Source organism: Lactuca sativa, chromosome 5, assembly GCF_002870075.4.
Source record: "Lactuca sativa cultivar Salinas chromosome 5, Lsat_Salinas_v11, whole genome shotgun sequence".
Taxonomy (NCBI): Eukaryota; Viridiplantae; Streptophyta; class Magnoliopsida; order Asterales; family Asteraceae; genus Lactuca; species Lactuca sativa.
The window spans coordinates 46,640,702-46,653,297 of record NC_056627.2 but is presented as its reverse complement, the minus strand read 5'-3'; positions in this window follow the sequence as shown (position 1 = coordinate 46,653,297).

Below are 12,596 nucleotides of genomic sequence, written 5' to 3'. Positions count from 1 at the left end.
ATCTAGTGAGAGTCAACCAATCCAATTCATATTAGTCATACTTCATAATTGTTCCCACAATTATAACCGACTATGAACCTTTAGAATAATAACATTATTCATGGATTAAACATGTTAATATAGAACATAACAAGTATTAATGTGATGACTATATCCCAATATATCACAACATTATCTAATAATTGTTGTTATAATGTTACAATATCCAAATACTAAACCCAAATAAAAAATCCATTTCTAGAATAATAAAGTCTTATAGCTGAAGTGTGATCATTCATACTTAGCTCAAAAGAATGACTTTATCAATGGATTTGACAAAAATTAATTTGTATGAATTTTGTGAATACTAACCTATCCATACTTAAATTTACTCTAAGTATAGTTAAATATTTTGGAGAATATGATTGGTGTTCTTTCGTGACATAGAGTCTCTTAGCTAGATTAAGTATACTCTCGAATTCACAAAGATTTCTATGTGGTCCTTGAATGGAAGAAATCAACATAGTTTTTCAATGATCGCATTCATCCAATCATATTTGAATTCAACTTCTAAAGTAGTGTATTCTTATTTTGTAGTAGATTGTGTCATTATGTTTTGCTTGGGCCTCATTCCAACAAAACTTACCTTTCATTCCATAATGAAGTAAAATCCAATTATAATTCATAATTATTTATATCTATTTAGAAATTAACATCTTGTGTAGATATCTTCTAGTAGATGTCTAGTAAGAAAAAGCGGTCTTTCTTGAAATCTATTTACAATATCTCATATTAAGAATATGAATTTATAGTAAACAATATCCTTATTGATCTAATCATAGCTACTTGTTAGAAAGGTTTGATCACAGTCAATGTCATGAGTATGATGAGGACCATAGTCAATGACATGAGTATAAGAAAAATCCTTTTATTACAAGTCTTTCTTTAAATGTGTGTGGTTATCCATGAATTTATTCTTTATAGAAGAATCATTTACTCCTTCTAGCCTTGCTATAGGGATAAATCTAATCAAGCCTATTCGTGATTATCATACATGGATTGCATCTCATGTTCATGACTCTAAGTCATTTATCAGATTCAAGATATGACATAGCATCCTATTATTTGATGGATTTTCTAGGAACCATCAATAGAATATCATCAATGAGAGATTCCACATTTCTCAAGTCATAGATGAATTCTACCATTAATGCAAACAATTTGTGTTTATGAATAGTTATTATTCAATTTTAACAATCCTTGTTAAAACTAGTGCCAACTATTACTACATAAGGTTATGGTTCTTGAGCTGCTTCAAGTTCCATGTACCTCCCACTTGCTTTGTCATTAGAAGCTTGCTTTTTACTGACTTAGCTTGTAACGACGTAAATTTGCAAACCAACATTTTCAATTTAAAAACACATTTATCACAGTAATAAAATCTGAAAATGTCACAATGTCAAATCATCAAATCTCATAACCAAAATCTATATATATCAAACTCCAGGATCCTCTCGAATAACTCAATCTCCGATGTGTGTACAATCAAACCGGAGCCTTCCTGTGATCCTGAGAAGTAGCTGAAACACATAACATATAACATGGTAAGCACGAAGCTTAGTGATTTCCCCAAAATACCACCTACAACTCTTTAGCCACTCGAGGCTATAACTCTGTAAGACCCTACGGTCAATGTGTCTCAGTGGGACCCTCCAGTCCTACAAATCTAATGGACCCTCCGATCCTAACTCTGTGGACCATCTGGTTCTAACTCTCTAACTCATAATAATACATGGCATAAATCACACAATGCAGGATATCACATTACTCAAATAAACACATAATACCCTCCGGTAACACACAACTCATATAACCACTCTAGGTATGTATAGTGAGAAGACTCACCTCGTAAGCTAGCAAGTAAAAGTCTCGTACTCGGAAATATCGAACTAGCCTCTGCCTAACACATAGGATAAGCATCTCTAAATAATACTCTACTCATACTCAAATACACCAAAGGTTGTTCTCTCTTTCTCTCTAATTCTTGGAATGGTTAAAAGACCATTTTACCCCCCCCCCCCCCATGGTCTCTGATATGTGTGTTTTTATATATATTTATGTGAAACATATCTTAATATTTTAGCCTTTATTATTATTATATAGAACTAAAATATACTTAATATGCTTTGAAATATTTAATTACAGTAAAAATGGGAGTTGGAATGCAAAAGGAAGAGAATGGAGCTGAAAAGATGCAAAAAGGATATTGTTGGCAGATTGACCCCTCTTCAGTGTTTCGGGTATATCTGATGACTCACAAGTCCAATTGACGAGATTCAAAATGTTCTGAAAACTAGACGAAATTTACTACGACTTATGTGAGAGGGACTTTTGGCTAATTCGACACTTATCTTATCCAAAATCGGCCTTGAAGATGAAGCATAAAAGCTGGACGGAAATTCCCTCCAAGTTACTTATTCCCCAAGCACCACTTTCCTTATCTTTATTTGCTTAATCCCTAAGCCACATTAGTTTCCTTATTCCAATCCAACTCTAATATTCCATATAATTCCATCTCCATCAACTATAAATACCCCATATCATTCCACCAGTTTCATAATCTATGATATTCCACTTCGACTTGTGCAACAAGAAAACTTCATAGTTGCCGTTTTGAGGGTCTAGGAGGCGGCCGGAAGGCCGTTAAGCTAACGGGAGAGAAGATCGGAAGGATTGGAGAGCAGATACATGTCGGTAATCATATGGGTTGTTAACGTGACCATGTTTAGCATTCCATTGTGTTACTATTCTGTATTTAGTTTCTGATTTAGGTGTAAAAACCTTTTACTTTGTGTTTATGATTGAATGAAACTTTGATTATTAGACTAATTGCTATATTGAATTATTTGTTTATGTTTAATTTATCTTGCCAAGCTTGTTAGAAGATCCTTACGTATTAATGATAATTATTTGCTGTTAATTATTAAGTAAATTGAGTTGTATGAACATCTGCTTGATTGCTTGTTGCTTATGATTTTGATGACCATCGAGATTATAAGTCTAGGAATAACGAATGTGAAACTAGGATTAACTTGGGAATAAGTAAGTTAATGTGTGAGCCTTGTTTGATGACCATCAACAAGAGGTTAATTTGAATTAGTAATTCGATTAACTATATTTACAAGTCTTGCTTGATTCGAACTGAACACTAGGAAGCATGTTAGTTTAATCAACTGATCACTGTTTAAATTGACTTGTTTGCTAAAGGATTAGTTATAGTGAACGCGAATCTAATAATTTTAGGAATCGGTGAATATGAATAAATGAATTTGTGTATGCAATTATCTATGTTTTTAAGGTGTAATTTATCTAAACCAAAGTACCTGAAGAGATTTGCTTTCCTGTTAGTTTATCGAGAGTTGTTAATTAATTGTTAGTTTGAGATTTATTAAACTATTTCCTTATTCTTTTCGTGTGACCTGTAACCTATAATCAAATATATTAAATTAATTCACCACCGTTTCCTATGATCGACACCCGACTTACCTAAGCTATACTGTAATCTGACTAGGTACACTGCCTATAAGTGCATAGTTAGTCTAAGTTTGTTAGGTAATAAATATTAAAATTAGTGAGTACTTTTGTGCACATCAAGTCATCAGTCTCCATTACTCATGTTGACCAAACCCTAAAGTCAATAGAAGTCAACTCGAGTCAACAGTCCACCTTTGATGTGACTCGCCAAGTGCACTCATGCGACTCGTCGAGTCCACTCGTTCCTCATAAGTCTCGTGAAGGTCTAGCTCTTCGAGTTAACCCCTAACTCGCTGAGCTATCGTATGGTCCAGCTCATCGAGACAAACCCTAACCAACTCGTCGAGTCAGCTCATGGACTCGGCGAGTCCCTTCGATCTGATTTCTCATTTAGACGATTTAAGGTAGATCTATCACTCTAAACACTAGATCTACCATCCTAAGGCTCGATTGTCATGTAAATCTTCGATCTTGACGCTTATGCATGGTGGTTTTGCTCCAGTCTACCAATACATGTTCTCACAAGGTGTTAAACACCATACGCCTCACATAGATGAATAAATTTGGGACCTTTTGGCTCTAGGGACCTCACAAGGTCCAGATCTGAGGTTTAAACCTCTAGATAACTTAGTATTCTCGAAGTCCCAAATAAAATGTGATGAAAACCCTAATTTCTCAAACTCATGAGATCTAACCAAATAAAGGGGAAAGATTCAAGCTTTTTACCTTCCTCTTGATGCTCTGGACGAAATGGCCTGAACCCCAACAGCTCCTTCTTGTTCCTTGCTGAATAAACTTTTCTTCCTCCTTAAAGATGCACTATAATCCTTCAAGATTAGCTTGAAGGCTCTCTTAGCTCACTACACTCATTTAGGGTTTCACACAATAAGGTTAAGCAGCCGATGAGCCATAAATGAGGTTATAAGTGCACTTATATATGCCCCAAACCCGGGGATTTAAGGTTTCACTTCACAACGTCTACTTGGCAAGTCGCTTATGACTTGTCGAGTAGATTATTAATCCCACATGGCACAACGCGACTCTACTCGACGAGTTGTAGCTCCAACTCATCAAGTTGCTCAATGGTCCTAAAAATAAATAAATAGATAATATACATGGGAGTCTGGATGTTACATATCTTTCAAAAGAATAAGAGAACTTATTCTTGGTGGGTTTACATATGATAATCTAAGCCACATTTAGAGTATTATACAAGTATGTATTTAGTAGATTTTGGGTTTAGAAGCTTTAGTCCAACATTAGCTTCAAATCCACAAAACATTAAGTAAGATGAGGATGGAGCATTTCCATACTAAATAATATAAAGTGTTTAATCTACTTATTAGTCGGTATTTGTATTCAAGATACAATTAATAGTGATTGAAGTATTATCCCAAAAAGATTAAAGGAGGATATTTCTACCGATTGGAAAGTAAATCATACCAAGTAAGATTTAATTCATCATTTATTATCATTAAGGCCTTAGATAGTTCTTACCGGTTTGTATCCCAACTTTAGAAACCTTTAACCAAGATTTCATAATTATGTTTTACCACGTAAAATATATTTGAAACTACTATAGTTGTTAACAAAGTTGATTTGGTATCTTACGCTTAATCTCAGACATTCATTAGAAAGGAAGTCATACATCAAACTGTATAGTTCCTTAATCATTTTCTCTACACCTTAGTGAAAATGTCATTAGGAATCCTTTACATATAAATAAGGTTCACATGTGTCAAATAAACTACATTATTTCCCTTCAAATATCCCTTCCTTGAAGTTGGAATATGTAAATGCCATTTATATAATAAAGATAACAATGTCAAAGATGAGTTTGACTTAAAACAAGTTTAAGTCAAAAAGTGTTTGCATATAGAACTTAATTTTATTTATGAATGTTGATATTTACTTCACAACTCTATTAAGAGATCTAGTCTCATAAATAGAAGTTAATCATATCAGAATATGAATATTATCGTTATGAAAAACGATTGAGTAAATTATCAAACATCTAAATAAAATAACTGAGACATAAATTTAGACATGCTAAATTAAAACATACTTTGTTCCAAAACAAATATTGTTTTATATTACAAGTAATTTATGTTCTAAGCATAAATAACATACTAAACTCCGAGAGTGTAGTTCCAACTTGATTGTGCTTAGCTTGGTTACTCTTCAACAAATATTTGCAAGCCATTTACAAATATTAGATTAACATTTGAGTACGAAGTACCTAAGTGTTATATGAAAAGTATGAGTTCTATCTAGTAGATACAAGAAGTACTAGTCTCTTCTAGACTTTCTTTCCAACTAAGAGGAGTAAATCCTCTTCCAGTGTCCAGTTTCTTCGCAAAAGAAACAAGATCCATCTATGTGGGATTTAGTAGATTTATTGGGCTTAAAGGTGTTCACTCCATAAAACATGGGCCTCCTAGATCACACTAGGTGACTCTTTAGCCTTGCATTATTCCAATGTTTAAACTAGCTTTAAATAGAATATCATTGTATTTATTGGAATATTTCTTGACCTGTTATATCATCAGATATATGTTTAAATTATCCAAGACTTCCTAGAAGTCATGAATAACTATTCCTAGCTTGATGTTAGAAGCATCTTAAGCATCACAGTGATGCCTTTACTGGGTATCATGTCCAGGTTTAATTGCTCAAACCAAATAGTTTAGGACTAGGACCTTTAAGTGTATACAATTTCATATCTATTACGAGATTGTCTCTTAAGACATGAGCTCATTCATTGAAGTTGTATCTATTGAATGTTATTGTCTCATTAAGTCATTAAAAAAAATAACAATACATGATAATGACAATGTATTACTTAACTACAAAATTTTTAACAAAATTCATTTAGTATTTTCAATATTTAATCTTTAATAATTAATACCCTTTTAGTTTCCAAAAACATTAATTATAAAAGTTTAGGATCCAAGTTGCAAAACAAATAAATGGTTAGGTATCCTTTATCCCATCCATTTAAATTCAACTTTGTAGATATCGATTATCAATTATATCTTGCTATATAATTCCTAGATTTATGGGATCTCTAATAAAAAATTTAATTAGACGTGTTTGATCCCATATATGCCTCAGAGCTCTCTTGCTTAGGTATCCTTTATCACAAAAGATTTTTGATCAAATTGTTAAATTTGAAAAAAACTTGTGTAATCAGCCTATAACTTGGTTATAGAAATCGTGAATACACCCGGCCATCAAAAGATAACACTAAGCGGTTAGTTATCCTTTATCTCACTAGTGCATACCAGAGATGTGCGAGTGCTCTTCAAAAGGATTGCATAGATTTGCGGTTTGTAAGGAAAGGGTCTTTATATGTTTTATAATTCTAGTTTAAAAACATATGATATCATGGTTATTACATGCATATAGTAAACCATGGTATCAATTTTCAAAAGAAAATCACATTTAAAGGCAAGTTATGGACTTCTTTTGGAAATATTTTTATGGTGGAGGGACCATTCCTGTCATTATGGGATAAAGTTTCTTGAGACCGGGTATATAACCCGTCACCACCCTCCCGAAAACCTAACCCTAAAAGAGACATCAGCCGCCACATTCACCTCCCACTCCCTCCAGCCGCCACCACCACGACGCCTGCCGCTTTGCCATCGAAACACCACCACTGGACATCGTGAGCAGCCGAGAGAGATAACCGTCGGAGACCAGAGTTGGAGCTATGAACACGGATGCAGGGTTTGATACAACAAGAGTGTTATGGCCGATGTATCGCTCTAGTGAAGACGGAATCACCATCGGATGTCGCGAATGTCGTCCCCAGATACGTTGGTTGCTCCTTTTTGCCGTCAACGAGGACTGAGCGGGCGCCTTTCTACCGCTGCTTCTGTCGCTCATGGTTCCACCATCCTTCTCCTTTTCCAATGATTCGTTCTCGCCATGACCACCACCAGCCGCCATTGTTGCATCTGCTACCAGCGAAGCGAGAGTTCGAGCCCAACGTTGTGGCCGCTAGGGCTACTGCTGCCGTCGCTCTACGCCACCGTGAGGTGGGTGGTCGTGTTCATTTCCGAGCAAAAGACATGTATTATGTACATGTTTTGGTTTGTAGGCGTGTGTTGCTTAGCTCGACTTCACAAGAAAGCCACCACCACCACCGTGAGGTGTTGGCTGCCAACCTCTACCACCGCCGGTAACCATAAGGGTGGCTGTGTGGGTGTGTTTATCTTAGTGTGTGTAGGTTTATTTCGAGATATTGCATTGTATATGAAACATCCCAAAAATACCGTCCAAAACATTCGTTTTAAATCATGAAACAAAAAACTCATAACTCATAAAACAACATAATAAAATCATATGTCGTGTATCTCAAACATCATATCAAAATACTGTATCAAAATATCAGAGTCTAAAATATCCCAGGCTGAAAATTGTGGTGTGAGCCATGTAGTCATCCCGAGCTGTTCCCTTTGCTACCTGAAGTACCTGAAACTAAAATTGAAAATTATAAGCACGAAGCTTAGTGAGTCTCCTCAAACTACCACATACCATACAAATAAACACATAATAGCATATACTTGGCCTTGCCCACTGCAGCGGGTCCCACCCAGCATCGGACGAATCCGGCATTAGACCTCGCCCGACATCAAACCGAAGTTCGGCATCGGGCCCCGCCTGGCATTGGACTGAAGTTCGGTATACATATAACATAAGAAAAAGCATATAACACATAAACATATAACATAAATACATAAAGATTCCTCGGGCTTGCCCTGACATCGGACCGAAGTCTAAAACACATACCACATGACATATAAATTAAATATTCATCGGGCTTGCCCCGGCATCGGGCCGAAGTCCGGAACATATAACACATAACATATAAACTAAACCTTCATCAGGCTAACCCCGACATCGGACAGAAATCCGGCATACATATAGCATAACAACAAACATATAACACATAAACATATAACATAAATATATAAATCTTCCTCGGGCTTGCCTCGGCATCGGACTGAAGTCCGGAACACATAACACATGACATATAAACTAAATCTTCATCGGGCTTGCCCCAGCATCGGACCGAAGTCTGAAACATATAACACATAACATATAAACTAAACCTTCATCGGGCTAACCGCATCATCAGACTGAAGTCCGACATACACTAACATACATAAACGGGTCGGCATTGGTGCCTTCGACCCGTTCCTACTGGAGGAAAACTCACCTCTCAAACTGTCTGCTGAAAACTTGTGCGAGGGTATCTCTGATGGCTGCTCCAACGACTCCCCGACTATTATCACCAAAATAAACACTTAGTCAAAAACTGAGAATCCTTTTAAGAGTAAAATGACTATTTTACCCCTTGATCTAACTTAGACCATGACCTAGGCCCAATCCCTTCTAGTCTTTCCAAACTCACTAATGGCCCACTAAAGGCCCTCTAATGGCCCAATTTTCTAAATTAGGCCCAACTCCTCAAATGGGCCTTTCATTAAGCCCAAACATGTCCTTGGATCATTATCTAATTTCTGATGGCCAATTTTAGACCAATAACTGCTAAGTCCAAAGATTGGCCCAAACAAAGGCCCAATGGCATAAAGCCCAAAATCTGAGAGTACACTGAGCGTACTCTTCGATACGCTACGCGTACAACTTGCATGGCTTGTACGCTGCACGTACTGGTGTGTACGCCCAGCGTACTACTCTGTTAAGCCATTTTCTTCAAAACCTATTAACCCCTTAAGACACTAAGTCAAAATTACAGATCTGAGTCCAATAATCCGTCTTAACCCATAAAGTTGATCACTTGGTGACTTGCAACCCATCAAGTGAGATCAAACATGGAAAAATAGCAAATAACTTCATGGAAATGGCTAGATCTCATGCATGGTTGCAAATAAGCCTTAAAGATTGAAACTTTACTGCTTATGGGACACTTTTAGCTCTAAGGGTGGCAAACCTAAGCCTAAATATGAAGTTGCATCATAAAAATCTATTCTTTGGAACTAAAAAGGTCCAAAGCTCCATAAACCTAGATCTAAGCTTTTATGAGGAAAGTTGGAAGCTTTATACCTTCTTTGAGTGCCAAAAGATGAGGTAATCCCAGATCCTTGAGCTCAAGATACTTAAGTTCTTCTTCTCAAACTTCTCTTATCTTCTTCCAAGCTCTACTTCACCAAACCAAGCTTCAAAAGGACAAACACACACAAGAATGGAGTAAGAGAGGATATTTATGGTTTCTGAGGGTGAGGGGCTGGTAAGGAGGCCAGGGTTTCTGTCATAATGAGGTATTTATATGGCTTAAACCCAAAAAATCAGGGTTTTGGAATCTGCTCACATATGTTGTGCGTACGTGCATGCGTCCCTCGCATTCAATGTGTCTCTACGCCCCACGTACAACAAGCCTACGCACAATGTACGTCTTATGGGCATCCCAAGTCCTCAGCCCACTTGCTAAAGTCCACTCCAAATTCCTTCCATATACACTTAGCCCAATAAATAAATTAAGAAATATTTAATAATTATTACCTCAAATGACGGTTGTTACACTTCACCCCTACTTGAATCAGGCTTCGTCCTTGAAGTCCGTAGCATCCGGTAACAACTCCAGGTAGTGCTCCCTCATCTCCTCCTCGGGCTCCCAGGTCCACTCTGAGCCCTTGCGGTGCTGCCACTGCACCTTCACCAGCTCCATTCTCTTGTTCCTCAGCTCCTTCGTCTTCCTATCGAGGATAGCCACTGGTCTCTCGATGTAGTTCAAGCTATCATCAACCTAAATATCCTCTAAAGTCACAACCGCTAACTCATCCACTAAGCACTTATGCAGCTGAGAAACATGGAGAGTGCTGTGGATCTGGCTGAGCTCTGTTGGAAGATCCAATCGGTACGCCATCTAGCCCACCCGGGCTATAACCCTAAAAGGACGGATATACCTGGGGCCCAACTTGCCTAGCTTTTAGAACCGGATGAAACGTTTACAAGGTGACACCTTCAAGAGGACCATGTTGCCCACCTGAAACTCCAAGTCTAAACGCCGCTTGTCGGCGTAGCTCTTCTGCCGACTCTGAGCAGTCTGGAGCCTGCTTCAGACCTGCTGGATCCGCTCTGGGGTCTTGAGTACTAACCCAGTACTCCCCATGACCCTCTAACCAACCTAACCCCAACATATTGGGGTCCTACACTTCCTCCCATAGAGCATCTCGAACGGAGGTCGGTCTATGCTGGCGTGGTAACTATAGTTATACGAAAATTCCGCTAATGGAAGATACGTATCCCAACAGCCACCTAAATCCAAAATACACGCACAAAGCATATCCTCGAGAATCTGAATTGTCCTCTCACTCTGTCCGTTTGTCTGGGGGTGGAAAGCGGTGCTAAAGTGGAAATGAGTACCCAACTTGTCGTGAAACCGCTTCCAAAATCTAGAAGTAAAACGGACATCTCGATCTGACACCACCGAGACAGGCACTCCATGTTGCGCCACTACCTCTCCTACATAAATCTCGGTCAACTTCTCGGCCGATATGCTCTCCTGGATCAGGAAAAAGTGAGCGCTCTTGGTCAACTGATCCATGATGACCCATATCGAATCGACCCCCCGTGCGATCCTGGGAAGCTTAATGATAAAATCCAAAGTAATGTCCTCCCACTTCCTAGGGGATGTCTAACGGCTGCATCTTTCCATAAGGCCTCTGGTGCTCTGCCTTGACCTTCCTACATGTTAGGCATTTCTCTACATACCAGGCTACATCCCGCTTCATGCAGGGCCACCAGTAATCGGGTCGAAGATCTATATACATCTTCGTTGCCCGGGATGGATGGAGAACCTGGACTTGTGGGCCTCATCCATTAATATATGACGTACTCCGCCCCAGTACGGTACCCAGACCCTCCCATGCAGGGTCAACAATCCACGACTATCGTAATCAAAGAAGGCCACCTGGCATATGATGCGCTCACACTTACGTCGCTCCTCCTTCCGGCCCTCAACCTGCTCCTCTCGAATCTGCTCCAACAATGGGGTAATCACTGTCATCCTCAGAAAAATGTCTCGAATCATGGCCGCTACCTCCTTGTGGCTCAGGGCATCAGCCACCACGTTGGCCTTGCCCGGGTGGTAGAGGATCTCACAATCATAGTCCTTCACCACATCTAACCATCGATGCTGCCTCAGACTCTTGTGATCCGTGTAAATGGTACAACAAACCCCGTAGAGGTAATTCTGCCAAATCTTGAGGGCAAACACCACAACCCCCAGCTCTAAATCGTGCGTCGGATTGTTAGCCTCGTGGGGCTTCAACTGCCTCGAACACCACTGACTTCTTGGTCAGTCGGGTCAAAGGAACTACAATCTTGGAGAAGTCATGAATAAATCTTCGGTAATATCCCACTAGACCTAGGAAACTTCGAATCTCAGTTGGAGACCTCAGAATCTCCCACTTGTAACATCCCAAAAATGCAGTCTAAGAATTTCGTTTTAATTCATAAATAAAAACCATGAGTATCATACATCATATAAAAACCATAAACACTGTGTATCTCATAAATGTTATAATCAACTGTCAATATATCAAAATCATGTCAAAACATTAGAGTAAATCATCCTAGGCTAAAAGTTGTGGTGTGTGCCATTCAGTCATCCCGAGCTCTTCCCTTGCTAGTGGAAATACCTGAAACCAAAACTGAAAACTTTAAGCACAAAGCTTAGCGAGTCTCCCCAAACTACTACATATCATACAAATAAACTCATAATAGCATAACTTTGGGACTCCGCCCAGCTGCAACAGGACGAACCCGACATCGGGCTCCTGCCCGGCATCAGGCTTACCCTGGCATCAAAAAGCATCTGGCATCGGGCCTTACTCGACATCGGGCTTGCCTTGACATACATACAACATATCATATAATATAAGCACATAATATAAGAATATAAACATTCATTGGGCTTGACCTGGCATCGGACCAAAGCCCGAAACACATGACACATAACATATAAGCTAACATGCATCAGGCTTTCCCGGGCATCAGACCGAAGCCCAGTTTACATAACACATATCATATAAGCTAACATACATCGTGCT